Raw genomic sequence first — 13,418 nt, 5'->3', positions numbered from 1 at the left:
GGCTGATGCTGATAAGAACAAAAAAAATACTAGTCATTTATCTGTTTCCCCAGCTGTTTTGTAGCTGTAAACCTGTAAAGAAAACAGAATGAGCCTAATTTGAGAGTCTGCTCATAGAGCAGGGGAGGGAGACAGCAGCATGGACCGCCATGTATTTATGACAAAGACCTTAAGTAATTTTCTCATCTAGTTGGATAATGCTACTCTGCATGCTAAATCAGAGGTACGAGGCTGGGAATACTATAAACACTATTTCCTTACAGAGAATAAATATTATTTGCAACTTTGAAAAAGTTCTCAAACACTGGACATCAATATTGTATAAAGTATGTAAGTGTAACCCCTGGTCAGCTTCTCTTTCCAGCGCTGTGTGAATAAAACTCTCTGGACTCGAAGTGGGTAGAGCTCAGGCGTGATTTATTCCCCTGCAATAACATGGGACATGAATAACCATGGGTTTCAGCAACAGGATTCCGCCCAAACACAGCGAAAGCTTCATTGCTACTAACTATAGGCTTATGATCGTATAGTGGAACTCTTAGTTTTCCCAAATAAATAAAAACAAATATTGATTGAAAAATAAAATGGCAACAATACTTATCACGGAAAATAAAATAGAAACATTACTGCGTTGTGGTTTAGATAACAAAAGAAAAATTAATTCACTTAAATGCACATTCATGTAAATATAAATAAACCAAAGCCAAAATTCCCTTTTACGTACAATAGTAAATGGAACAATGCTGCCATCTACTGGGCAAACTTAATAAGCAATATGTCTTAAACAGAATTAGCCTGCAGCTCAACCATATACATGTTTCAAAGTACACATACCTGCAATAACATGGGACATGAATAACCATGGGTTTCAGCAACAGGATTCCGCCCAAACTATTGAGAGAAGTTTCAAAATTATTAGACACGACAGCCTCCTCTAGCTGTTAGCCGCTAGCTCCACGTGTCCATTTTTCTTACCGTCTAATCTATTAACTGCAAAACACGGTCATAAACCTGAAATCTACTCAAATACTACCGTATGGGCAGTTCATGCAGTTAGTGCACTGTCATATTAGCTTCAATGAGGATTTTCAAATATGTTTTAAACTCATGCTCTGTGAGAGCGGACGGAGAGGAACTTACCACAGCGAAAGCTTCATTGCTACTAACGATAGGCTTAGGGGGTAGCCCGTTTACCAGTAGCAGACTTCCGCTGCGGATTTTCAAAATAAAAGTTCCAAAATAAACCCATGGTTGCGATCCCAAGTTTAACAGGAATTTAACAACAACAAAACCATATCCATTCTTTTACATCGTTACATACACCCCCCTTAAATTCTGTTAAACTCCAAACCAGTTCAAGGGAGTATCAAGGGCCAGAAACAAAAGAACTATGAACACAGCAGGTGCTTCGGGGTAAAATCGATACACTAATATTAATCATTGTCGATACAGAATCGTTTTATATAAAAGTGTCGAGACATTGGGTGGTACCAAGCCCAATACCTTCAACAGACTAGAGAAGATGCCATCTACACCTCCTTAACATCACATATAAGAGCACCCGAAATAATACTCCAAATCACATCCTGGACCACACAAAAAAATAAGTCGAAAGATACATGAAACCAAGTCAATTCCCTCAGAGCTAAAACATACTAGTCAGAAATGCAAAAACTGACCCTGAAACAGAAGAAGTTTCCTCAACTTTCTGCGCTGCCATCTCACAAATCAGTCTCTTGGGAGGCCTAACACTTCTCCCATACCTAGTGATAGCTAGCCCATCCATGCCCGCCTGAATAGTCTGAGGCTGTGTGCAAATAGCAAGATCTAAGTCAACATCAGCCATGGGAACCACAGGAGCCACGGCAACAGGTTCAGAGCCTTGACGGAGAGCAGCATCACTGATCACGGGAGCAGGCAAGGGGAATTCACTAATGGAGTTTTCAAACACTTCAGCATTAACTTCAGGGGGTGGGTCCTCCGCTGCGATAGAGCCACTGCTGGGGTCCACAACGCAGAGAGAATGGTGTCCCACGTCGAGGGAACCTTCAACTTCCACCGGCTCATTAGCGAGACCCTGTATCTCTGGCGTTTTCAGCAGCCAGTCCAGTGTCCTGTCATGATGATCCATCTGTGTTGACCTCACAGACCCTTGGTCATCTCCACTGTTCGGGTTCCCTCCGTCCAAGTCAGCACGGGAGGCCAGACTCCCTTCCACACCTAAGCCCAGGAAGTTAACAGGGAGAAGGAGGTTCCTGTGTACAACTCTTTCCTTGCCTGTGTGGCTCTCTCTTATCCTGTACACATTGATCCCAGACCTAACTGACACAACATCATAAGGCGTGGGATCCCACTTGTCGGCTAACTTTCTTTTCCCCCTTTCACCACGATTGGCCAACAACACTCTATCACCTACAGCCAGAGGTGAGCCTTTGACTTTGCGGTTGTAGAGTCTGGCATGGCGCGCTTGCTCGCGAAAAGCGTGGTTCTGGGCAATCTGTGAGGCATCAAACAGGTCTTTCCGCAACCGTGAGACAAACTCATGGTGGCTGATCACATCATCATTTTGCAGCACATGTTGGAACATCATGTCAACAGGGAGGCGTGGGACTCGCCCAAACATGACATAAAAGGGGGCCAAACCAGTCGTCTCATGCACTGTGCAATTGTAGCAGAACGTGAGAGTGCGTAACATCTGAGGCCACCTAGCCTTGGCTGTAGAAGGGAGAGTCCTCAGCATATTCCCAAGTGTCCTGTTGAACCGTTCAGTGACCCCATTGCCCATAGGATGATATGGCGTAGTATGCGATTTCTGCACACCTGCCATCTCTAAGAGGTCCTTCAACAGTCTGCTCTCAAAGTTTGATCCCTGATCCGAATGAATCCTCTTGGGAAAGCCATAAACACAAAAGAAATCATCCCACAACCTGCGTGCGACATGTTTTGCAGACTGGTTTCGGCAGGGGAAGGCATGTGCCATCTTGGAGAAATGATCGGTTACGACCAGGACATCCACTTTCTTATTATCGCTGAGCTCAGCAGTCCAAAAGTCTATGCACACTAGCTCCATCGGCTCTGACGTCTGGATGTTCTCTAGTGGTGCACAGGCATGAGGTTCAGGTGTTTTTCCAACCACACATCTCTCACACTGTCGAACATGGTTGGTTATGTCTCTCTCCATCCCGACCCAGAAAAACCTCTCACGGGCGAGGGAAAGTGTTCGTGCCTGGCCCTGATGGCCTGCATTATCATGAAGGCTGAGGAGGACTTGAACCTTCAGGCTATCAGGAACAACAAACTGAAAAATCTTTCTACTCAAGCGGTGATGCCTTATCACCCTGTACAGGATGCCGTTCTGTACTTTAAGCTTCTTCCACTGCCTGAGAAGTCCACCAACACCACCTGGTTCTGAAGCTGCTTCTCGCCTCGTAGCCTTCCTTTTTCTTCGCACATAGAAAAGGACTCTGTTTATTGCCTGATCTTGTTGCTGAAGGCTCGAGAGCTGGCTTTGGGGAAGAGGAACGACCGGGTCCACCTCAGGGAGCTGTGATAAAGGTGGGTTGACATTGGTCAAACCATGGTCACACTGCGCACTCAGCACAGCTGACACCTCATCAGCATCGATCGAACCCCTCTCGCTCTGAAGGTCGCACTCAGAAACAGAGTCTGGTGAGTCTGGCTCTGTGTCTTGAACAATGTGGCAGTTGTTAGTCAGCCGAAAAGCATCCTGCACAGTACCTCTCACAACCCCGTTGACCTCATCTAGCAGGGCAACATAAGGTTCTTTCAGCAAACGATGACCAATACATGACTCGACAAATGGTTCACGGCTCAAAGCATCAGCAACTGTATTTCTAACCCCTGGCACATACTTTAGATCAAAATCATATGCCGCGAGCTTCGCCACCCATCTCTGCTCACAAGCATCTAAACGTGGCTTTGTCAAGATGTAGGACAAGGGGTTATTGTCTGTCCAAGCAGTGAAGTGCCTTCCTTTCAGCCAGTGGCTGAACTTGTCACACACGGCCCATTTAAGCGCCAAGAACTCTAGTCTGTGCGCTGGGTAGTTCATCTGAGACCGTGACAATGTCTTGCTGGCAAAGGCAACAGGTCGAGCCACTGTCTCGCCAGGAGAAACCTGTGAGAGTACTGCCCCGATGCCATCAAAGGAGGCATCAACCGCCAGGATGAAAGGCTCACTAAAGTTGGGATGAGCCAGGGTGACAACATTAACTAGTTCCATCTTGAGCGTTTGAAATGATGTGCGACATGCTGATGTCCAGTCACTTGGTGTCAGAGATGGTTTGGCAGAGGGTTGCTTCCTGAACTTCTTTCCTTTCCTCCCATGGGGAATTGCCTGTCGTCCCGAAAGTAACCTAAACAAGGGCTTGGCCTTCGCAGAACAATCAGGGATGAAATGTTGGTAATAGAGGATCATTCCTAAGAAGGACCGGATCTTCTTCTGGGAGGGAGTCACACCATCGCTCTCCATAAGCTGTTCTTCCCTGATGTTGGTAATGGTGTTAACCTTGTCCGGATCAGTTCTCACACCATCCGCACAAATGACATGTCCAAGAAATCTAACTGACCTCTTAAGAAGATGGCATTTCTTAGGGGCCAGCTTAAGGTTGTGACTCCTCAACCGAGAGAAGACCATCTCAAGACGCTGAAGGGCAGTTGCCTCGTCAGGCGCAAACACCATCAAGTCGTCCAAGTAACAAAGCAAGCTGCTGAAATTCTCGTCACCAAAGATCGACATCATCATTCTCATGAATGTCGCCGGACTGTTCGACAGGCCCTGAGGCATCCGGTTGTACTCATGGAGACCAAAGGGCGAGGAGAATGCTGTGTATTTCTTGTGAGGCTCGTAGAGAGGCACATTGTAAAATCCAGAGGTCAAATCCATTGTTGAAAAGAGAACATTTCCACTGAGAGCAGCCAGGGCGTCGGCTTGGTGTGGCAGCGGGTGCGCGTCTTTAACAGTCTTTGCATTGAGCCATCTGAAATCAGTGCAAATGCGCAGGCTGCCATCCTTCTTCCACACCAAGACCAGCGGCGATGCATACTCACTGTTCGACTTCCGGATTATGTCCCTTTCTTCCATCTCATTCAGAGCAGTTCTTAGCTTCTCATACTGACTCGGCGGTACTCTGCGATAAGGCAAACGAAAAGGCTTCTCATCCACAAGGTGTATTTTGTGGACAAAATCGGTAGCTTCTCCACAGTCCATTTTATCCTTAGAAAAGATAGACTCATACTTTTCCACAAGCTGCAGAAGCTGATCTTTCCATCTGTCAGACACCTCACAACTGTCTAAGTCCAAGTCTTGTAGTCCTAGTCTGTGCAAGAGTTCCTTCCTTTGTTCAACAGACCTTATGGGAACAGAACCCTGTTCAAAAGAGTGGCTGTTAGACATGATCTTTTCAGGGGGAGACAGCTCTTCAACTGCGACACAGGGGTAGACATCAGCGATTTTACAGTTCTTCCTCAGAATCACACGCTTGTTGCTGGGGTTAATCACCTTGAGAGGAACCCATTTGTCACCCCACAATGATGAGACGGAGCGGCCAACCAGGATGTCTCTGGGTCTACACCGTGACTGTGTAGGCTCAACAATAACAGTGCAGCCTGCTGATAGAGGTGAAGAGGGAGGTAATTTACCCCACACAAGGTGTTCCTGAAGGGGTTCCAGCGTAACACGCTGTCTCAACTTCACTGTGCCAATCTTATCAGGCACCGCCCCTCCTCGCCAACGCTCAACATTGGAAAGCATGGATAAAAACTGTCTACAGTCATCATTGGTGACATCACCTGAAATAGATACAAGCCTCCAATACTCATCCGTATTCTTCATTACATGAATCAACGACTTAATAGCGTTACTGCCAATAATCATGTCGTCACTTTGGCCTGGAATAACCAGCGTGGGGATGAGCAGCTTGAAACCATAAAGAGTCACTTCCAAATCACAAACTGCTTTAGGTTGGAACTGGTGGCCCCCAGCACCAACAACAACAATGTCATTAGCTGGTTCGAGCTTCAGATCAGGGCAGGACTGTAAAAGCCGCGTAGCAGTAGCCTCACTAATAGAGCACGACATAGAGCCACTGTCGATCATGGCTCTCAGTGAAACTCCGCCCACAGTCCCCACAGTCATATAAAACAAACTGTCAGATTTCTTAATTCTTTGCGTCATTTGGAAGACAACTGTCGTACCAGGTGGCGAAGTGGAGCACAGAGATTCATACATGGATCCCAGGTCATCGCTGTCGCAAGTGGGAGAGTCACTCAGATGATCCACACTTTCCTCCCTCAAATGTGGATCAACTAGTTTTCCGACCGTCGAGGGGCAGAAGACGACAAGGATCCAGGACAGGCACGCCTGGTGTGGTCAGGTGAGTGGCACAGAAAACAGAGTTTGTGATCTCGGCAGTGCATGAAAGCTGTGTGCGATATATCATGACAGACGGAGCAGGGCTTATCATGTAGGCCCTCAATCCTGGAACGTCTGGAGTTAGGCCGTGTGGTCAAACCAGGCTGAAAGGATCTTTGCAGAAGAACCTTCTCAAGCATGCCTATGAGCCGCTCCAAAGCAGCTGAATCTGTCGACTGTGGCTGAATGTGCTGCTCTGTTGGCTGGACAGGCAACGTTGTTGATATCTGCTGCGTATTCGCTGCAACTCTCTCGGCCGTCGTGCTGCTTGAGTTCAACGTTCCTCCAGAGTGGGACTCACACAGGATTTCCTGGACCTCATTGGCTGTCCATTTATCAATTGTCTTTGATCTAAAGATCATGGCAAGCTCAGGGGAGGGACAGTTTTTGATGAACATTCGGGTGACCTCAGTGCTGGGGCTACCCAATGCCTGTCCTCGTTCCTTCAGGCGCTCAACAGCAAGATCAACAGCACGGTGCAGCCTAAGCCAGTAATCGAATGCACTTTCGCCTTTCTCTGGGAGAGTGGTGTAGAAGTCTGCCAGCGGAAGAGGTGAGCACTGAGCAGAGTCAAAGTGTCTCCTCAGGATTCCAAAAATAGCCTCAGGATCACGTGTGACATCTACGACACTGTTTCTAATGCCAACCTGGACCACATCCTTAGCCTTGCCTCTCAAATGAACAAGAATCTCCTCAGCCTGTTCTTCGGGTCTCAGACTCCCCAGCTTTATAAAGGCTCTCATCCGATCCTCCCACTCTCTCACAGAAATGAGATCAGAACCATCCCCTCTGAAGCATGGTGGGTCCTTAAGCTTCCTGTGGGACACAAATTGCACCGGCGCAGCATCAACAGCAGATGTAGATGACACAGCATGGAAAGGTGTGGCCGTAGGTGCAGGTAAGGGGGTACTAGCAGACGGGCTGAGCTGGGTTAAGATACTCTGCGCTACTCTCTGACCAACCAGTTGGATCACATCCCCCATCTGACTCACAATCTCCGTGGCAATAGTATCTGGGTTAGGAGAAGGTGAACTGTTGTTCTGAGACGTGTGTGACACATGGCTAGGGGGAGGGACAACAACCCCTTCACTGGACTGGGGCCCTGGGATCCCCTGACTATCCCCCCTAACAAAACCACGCCCACTAACAGGAGTGTCATAACGCAAACGCAAAGGGGAACATAACAACCCCCTACCCCTACCAACAACATTAGGAGTACTCGATCCCTCCTCTGTGATGTCCATCACAACAACTAGAATAAAACAAAAATGCTATATATGCTCCTTTTTAAAAAAAAAATGTGTCAGAAAGAACAACAATGAATCACAAACGTGCAGCGCTGAAACTGGCCCACGTTGCTGAGAGGAGTCCACCGTCCAAACACTCGATTGACGGCTCACGGCACCAATGTAACCCCTGGTCAGCTTCTCTTTCCAGCGCTGTGTGAATAAAACTCTCTGGACTCGAAGTGGGTAGAGCTCAGGCGTGATTTATTCCCCTGCAATAACATGGGACATGAATAACCATGGGTTTCAGCAACAGGATTCCGCCCAAACACAGCGAAAGCTTCATTGCTACTAACTATAGGCTTATGATCGTATAGTGGAACTCTTAGTTTTCCCAAATAAATAAAAACAAATATTGATTGAAAAATAAAATGGCAACAATACTTATCACGGAAAATAAAATAGAAACATTACTGCGTTGTGGTTTAGATAACAAAAGAAAAATTAATTCACTTAAATGCACATTCATGTAAATATAAATAAACCAAAGCCAAAATTCCCTTTTACGTACAATAGTAAATGGAACAATGCTGCCATCTACTGGGCAAACTTAATAAGCAATATGTCTTAAACAGAATTAGCCTGCAGCTCAACCATATACATGTTTCAAAGTACACATACCTGCAATAACATGGGACATGAATAACCATGGGTTTCAGCAACAGGATTCCGCCCAAACTATTGAGAGAAGTTTCAAAATTATTAGACACGACAGCCTCCTCTAGCTGTTAGCCGCTAGCTCCACGTGTCCATTTTTCTTACCGTCTAATCTATTAACTGCAAAACACGGTCATAAACCTGAAATCTACTCAAATACTACCGTATGGGCAGTTCATGCAGTTAGTGCACTGTCATATTAGCTTCAATGAGGATTTTCAAATATGTTTTAAACTCATGCTCTGTGAGAGCGGACGGAGAGGAACTTACCACAGCGAAAGCTTCATTGCTACTAACGATAGGCTTAGGGGGTAGCCCGTTTACCAGTAGCAGACTTCCGCTGCAGATTTTCAAAATAAAAGTTCCAAAATAAACCCATGGTTGCGATCCCAAGTTTAACAGGAATTTAACAACAACAAAACCATATCCATTCTTTTACATCGTTACATAAGCAATATACAAGAAAGCAGAAAAAGAAAGAAGCGTAGACAAACAGTGTTGCACTCAAAATAGTTGACAGATTCAGAAGAACACTCAGCTCTTATCACAACAGACTGGCACACCATCATCTTACTGCAGACAATGCAACAATCCATCTGTCAATCTCTTGCCCCCTCCTCTCTCATTTGAACAAGATCCAAAAATCTTCAAACTCCTCGAAGTTCAGGGTAACAGCTCATTCCGAACCTATAGTAAGCATTCCACCTTTTTTCCCCAATGAGAACCGCGGCTTCAGATTTGGAGGTGCCAACTTTCATTCCAGTCTCTTCAACCTCTGGAATAACCTTCCACAGTGAGAGCAGGAGGTCACTACCTGATGAAGCCAGAAGAACTATATTGCCTATAAAAGACAGAGATAAGATCCTGAAAGCATCCCACACTGTATCCCATGCACCTATAAATTGTGTATATAAAAATGATGACCAGATTCAATGGAAAGTGACAGCCCAGGCAGAATCTAGCACCCACTGGGAATGAGCCTGATGTACTGTGCTGTTTCAAACCAAGCTCTCACCACTGTTGTACAGGGGTAGTAACAATGGGCCCAATACCCCATATGACATACTGTAGGTGTGTTTCCAAACCGTTAGGAGCCACGGCATATATTTCACATTAGAAAAATCAAACAGCACACCACCAAACAATGTCACATTTTTCCCCGCACACCAGTTATAGCGGAGTTGGCTCGGTTTGTCCCCAGTATACCTTTTTTGCTTTCTTCTGTAAGTGCCTGGCTTAAAACAAGACATATTAGCTGCATTTAACCTTCAGTTACTCTGTATATAGTTAGGTAGGAGTGAGGCCATGTTTCTTTTTACTGAAAAACCTGCAGGTTTGAAAACTTTTCCGTCGATGTTTGCTACCCTACAATCCGTCCTGCTCTGTAGTAAAATCAGTGACATCCGTCCTGTTGCTCCCATTAAAATTTATATAACCTATTTAAAATCTAAAACTTAAAATTGTCCGCAGCCTACTGTTGTTACCACTGTCCTGTTTGAAATGGATCCTAACTAGCTAACTGACTGAATGCCCATTAAGCTTATAACTCCCGGTGTGTGTGTGTGTGTGTGTGTGTGTGTGTGTGTGTGTGTACAGAGAGGCGCTCAGGTTCATAATGGATATAAGGAAGTTTTTTTCAAAAAAAAAAAAAAAAAAGGAGCCACATTCAGGTGAAAGTGTAAAATCAAATGATCTGTCAATCAAGAATAATGTTGGATCAGTGTTTCAATATTTATATCTTTTATTAGATGTTCATGTGGTTTGGTTATTTGCCTTTTGGTTGAAAGTACACTGAGAGAGGACTTTTTGTTAGTGATCTTAATAGTATTTGTATAAAAGGCTCTGGGATTTTATGTCTATGTTCTGCAATATTGTGTGGGGTGGAGTCGTAGGAAATGACGTAGGCAGAAGTTGGGGGTATCGCGATGCTACTCAAGAAGAGGAGATTTTTCTGTGTTAGTTCTGTTACCTCGTAAGCTGTGTTCCTGGTTGCCATCCTTCACGTGATGCTCCGAGTGTTAAGTTCATGATTGGAAGTAAGTTTCCTTAAATATGTTTATTTTCCGATTCTGATGTTGGCCGCGGCTTTAGTTGCATTCTACCGCATTGTAGCACCGCATTTTTTCATCTCTTGACTCGAAGCATGTGCCGCCGGCCGCCGCCATTATGTAGTAATTTTATTCGGCCACACGATGGCGCCAAAGTCCTTTGTTTACAGTTAGAGTGGATGTTTCGGCTATGTATGACATTCTCACTGTGTTTAATTGTGTCCTTTCTGTGTTTAGAGCAAGAGATGTAAGATTGGCGTAGTTCAAATTATATATGTCCTGTTATGTGTATATTCAGATGGATGTGTTGGTTTATTTCATGTAATCCTTTATATTTATCTTAGTGAAGCTGTTGCTGTATATATTTATATACTCATGGCAACTTGTTTGTTACTACAGACTGCTGGCAACACTGAGCATCTAGGTGGCAATAAAACAGCTGGCGGTGACAATCCAGCAAAGTGGAAGCCTGTTGTCCTCCTTCCTGTATCCTGACCGATACACCATCTTGTTAGCTGCTGAACCTAAAAGAACTAGCCCTCACCAAGTACTCCTCAACATTGGTCCTTCGAGCCGGATGAGTTATCAAGATGGAGCCAGATGGAGCGACATGTCCTGATGCAAGGCCTAAACGCCATACACGTCGACCAAGCCGGTTTGAGGACTTTGATGTTAACTATACAGGCCACCTCTTTAGGAAAATGCTGCAGTGGGATACCCCACAGCCTCACACAAGAAGCGACAGAGTTCAGCCTCAGTATAGTCATACGCCACCCCTCTACAGCGACAGGGATGGGGCCTATTACAATACACCCCCTCCACTGGGAAGAAGTGAACAAGATGTGGACCTTAATAGGAGCCTCTCACCTGAATTTGCACCTTCCAATTTGCTAGGGTCTTCAATACACACATTTCATACAGAATTCAGAGCCTTGCAGGCCGAAAGAGAGCAGCTACTCCAATCACAGCAAATTTTACAGGAGGGCCTCAAAGAACTGAAGGAAGCAAAGAGTGACCTCAGAGAGCTGATTGGAGTGGCTCACCTGCTGAGGAAGGATATGGCTCACCTGACTGCCTCACAGCCTAGCACCAATCATCCCCCCAAACGCGGTTCAGGAGAGGTATACACCACCCCTGAGACAATGCCACAGGAGGAGGATGAGGATGTGTGGCCCGACCCACCGCCATGGCCTGAACCGATGGAAGAGTTGCACACGGGATTCTCCCAAATGAAGGTTGACGAACAATACTCCGATGATGGTGTACAGTACCACCCTCTACCCCACACACCATATTTCGCTGGTGAGCCTTCGCTGCCTAGTCATCGCTGCACCCTATATCAGGACCCTGTGGTTAAGGATGGAAACACGTTTCATGCCCCTCCACAACACTCTGTGCCACCCCCCTGCTGGGCACCAAGTAAGACAGGTTTGCTCCCAACCAAGCCTGTTCCAGCCAGTTCCCCCTCTCTTGTCACTGGAGTAACCAGTGGGCACGGCAGCAACCCATCTGCTCCTCTTTCGGCTGAGCTAGTGTACAGGGGGCCCAAACCAACCATTCCAAGGTTCATTCATTCTGATCCCTCTGAGTTTGCTAGGCTCCGCATGGCTTTAGAGAACCTACTCCCTCCTAATGCTACTGAGCTCTTCAAGTATCAGATACTTGTGGACCACCTCAAACTAGATGAAGCTCGACTTATTGCCGATGCTTACCTGAACTCACCCAAGCCCTCCACGACAAATTTGGACAACCTCATCAGCTCGCCTTGAGAAAGATAGCAAGTGTCCTGGATGGTCCTGAAATAAGGCGAGGTGACACAGTAGCCTTCCAAAGGTTCTCCCTTCAGGTGCAGTCACTAGTTGGGCTGTTACAAACATTAGGACTGGAAGGAGAAGCGGAGTTGAACTGTGGGTCCCACGTTGCCCGACTAATAAGTAAGCTTCCTGCCGAACAGAGAGCTGATTTTCGTCGACACCAGTTTAAACAGCCCGGGAGCACCTACACTCTGTACGACCTACAGTGGGGCAAAAAAGTATTTAGTCAGCCACCGATTGTGCAAGTTCCCCCACTTAAAATGATGACAGAGGTCAGTAATTTGCACCAGAGGTACACTTCAACTGTGAGAGACAGAATGTGAAAAAAAAATCCATGAATCCACCTGGTAGGATTTGTAAAGAATTTATTCGTAAATTAGGGTGGAAAATAAGTATTTGGTCACCTCAAACCAGGAAAATCTCTGGCTCTCACAGACCTGTAACGTCTTCTGTAAGAAGCTTTTCTGTCCCCCACTTGTTACCTGTATGAATGGCACCTGTTTGAACTCATCATCTGTATAAAAGACACCTGTCCACAGCCTCAAACAGTCAGACTCCAAACTCCGCCATGGCCAAGACCAAAGAGCTTTCGAAGGACACCAGGAAAAGTATTGTAGACCTGCACCAGACTGGGAAGAGTGAATCTACAATAGGCAAGCAGCTTGGTGTGAAAAAATCAACTGTGGGAGCAATCAGCAGAAAATGGAAGACATACAAGACCACTGATAATCTCCCTCGATCTGGAGCTCCACGCAAGATCTCATCCCGTGGGGTCAAAATGATCATGAGAACGGTGAGCAAAGATCCCAGAACCACACGGGGGGACCTGGTGAATGACCAGCAGACAGCTGGGACCAAAGTAACAAAGGTCACCATCAGTAACACACTACAACGGCAGGGAATCAAATCCCGCAGTGCCAGACGTGTTCCGCTGCTGAAGCCAGTGCATGTCCAGGCCCGTCTGAAGTTTGCCAGAGAGCACATGGATGATACAGCAGAGGATTGGGAGAATGTCATGTGGTCAGATGAAACCAAAGTAGAACTTTTTGGTATAAACTCAACTCGTCGTGTTTGGAGGAAGAAGAATACTGAGTTGCATCCCAAGAACACCATACCTACTGTGAAGCATGGGGGTGGAAACATCATGCTATGGGGCTGTTTTTCTGCCAAGGGGACAGAA

The 13,418-nt window shown here is 46.1% G+C and overlaps 1 long non-coding RNA gene across 1 annotated transcript; it reads right to left on the bottom strand.

Moving 5' to 3' along the window:
• Window positions 1-400: 400 nt before the first annotated feature.
• On the bottom strand, window positions 401-8,731 carry LOC146693547 (uncharacterized). Its single transcript, XR_014923970.1, has 2 exons — window positions 7,765-8,731; window positions 401-891 (listed from the first exon to the last, which is right to left on the bottom strand). It is a non-coding gene; the product is annotated as an uncharacterized LOC146693547 (long non-coding RNA).
• Window positions 8,732-13,418: the final 4,687 nt, after the last annotated feature.

The sequence above is a fragment of the Copadichromis virginalis genome, linkage group LG14 (assembly GCF_057382275.1).
Source record: "Copadichromis virginalis isolate Kocher_CV1m ecotype Utaka linkage group LG14, C_Virginalis_male_GT1.1, whole genome shotgun sequence".
NCBI classification, from domain to species: Eukaryota; Metazoa; Chordata; class Actinopteri; order Cichliformes; family Cichlidae; genus Copadichromis; species Copadichromis virginalis.
Note: the sequence above shows the minus strand (reverse complement) of the source record. Positions and strands in the feature narration are given on the sequence as shown.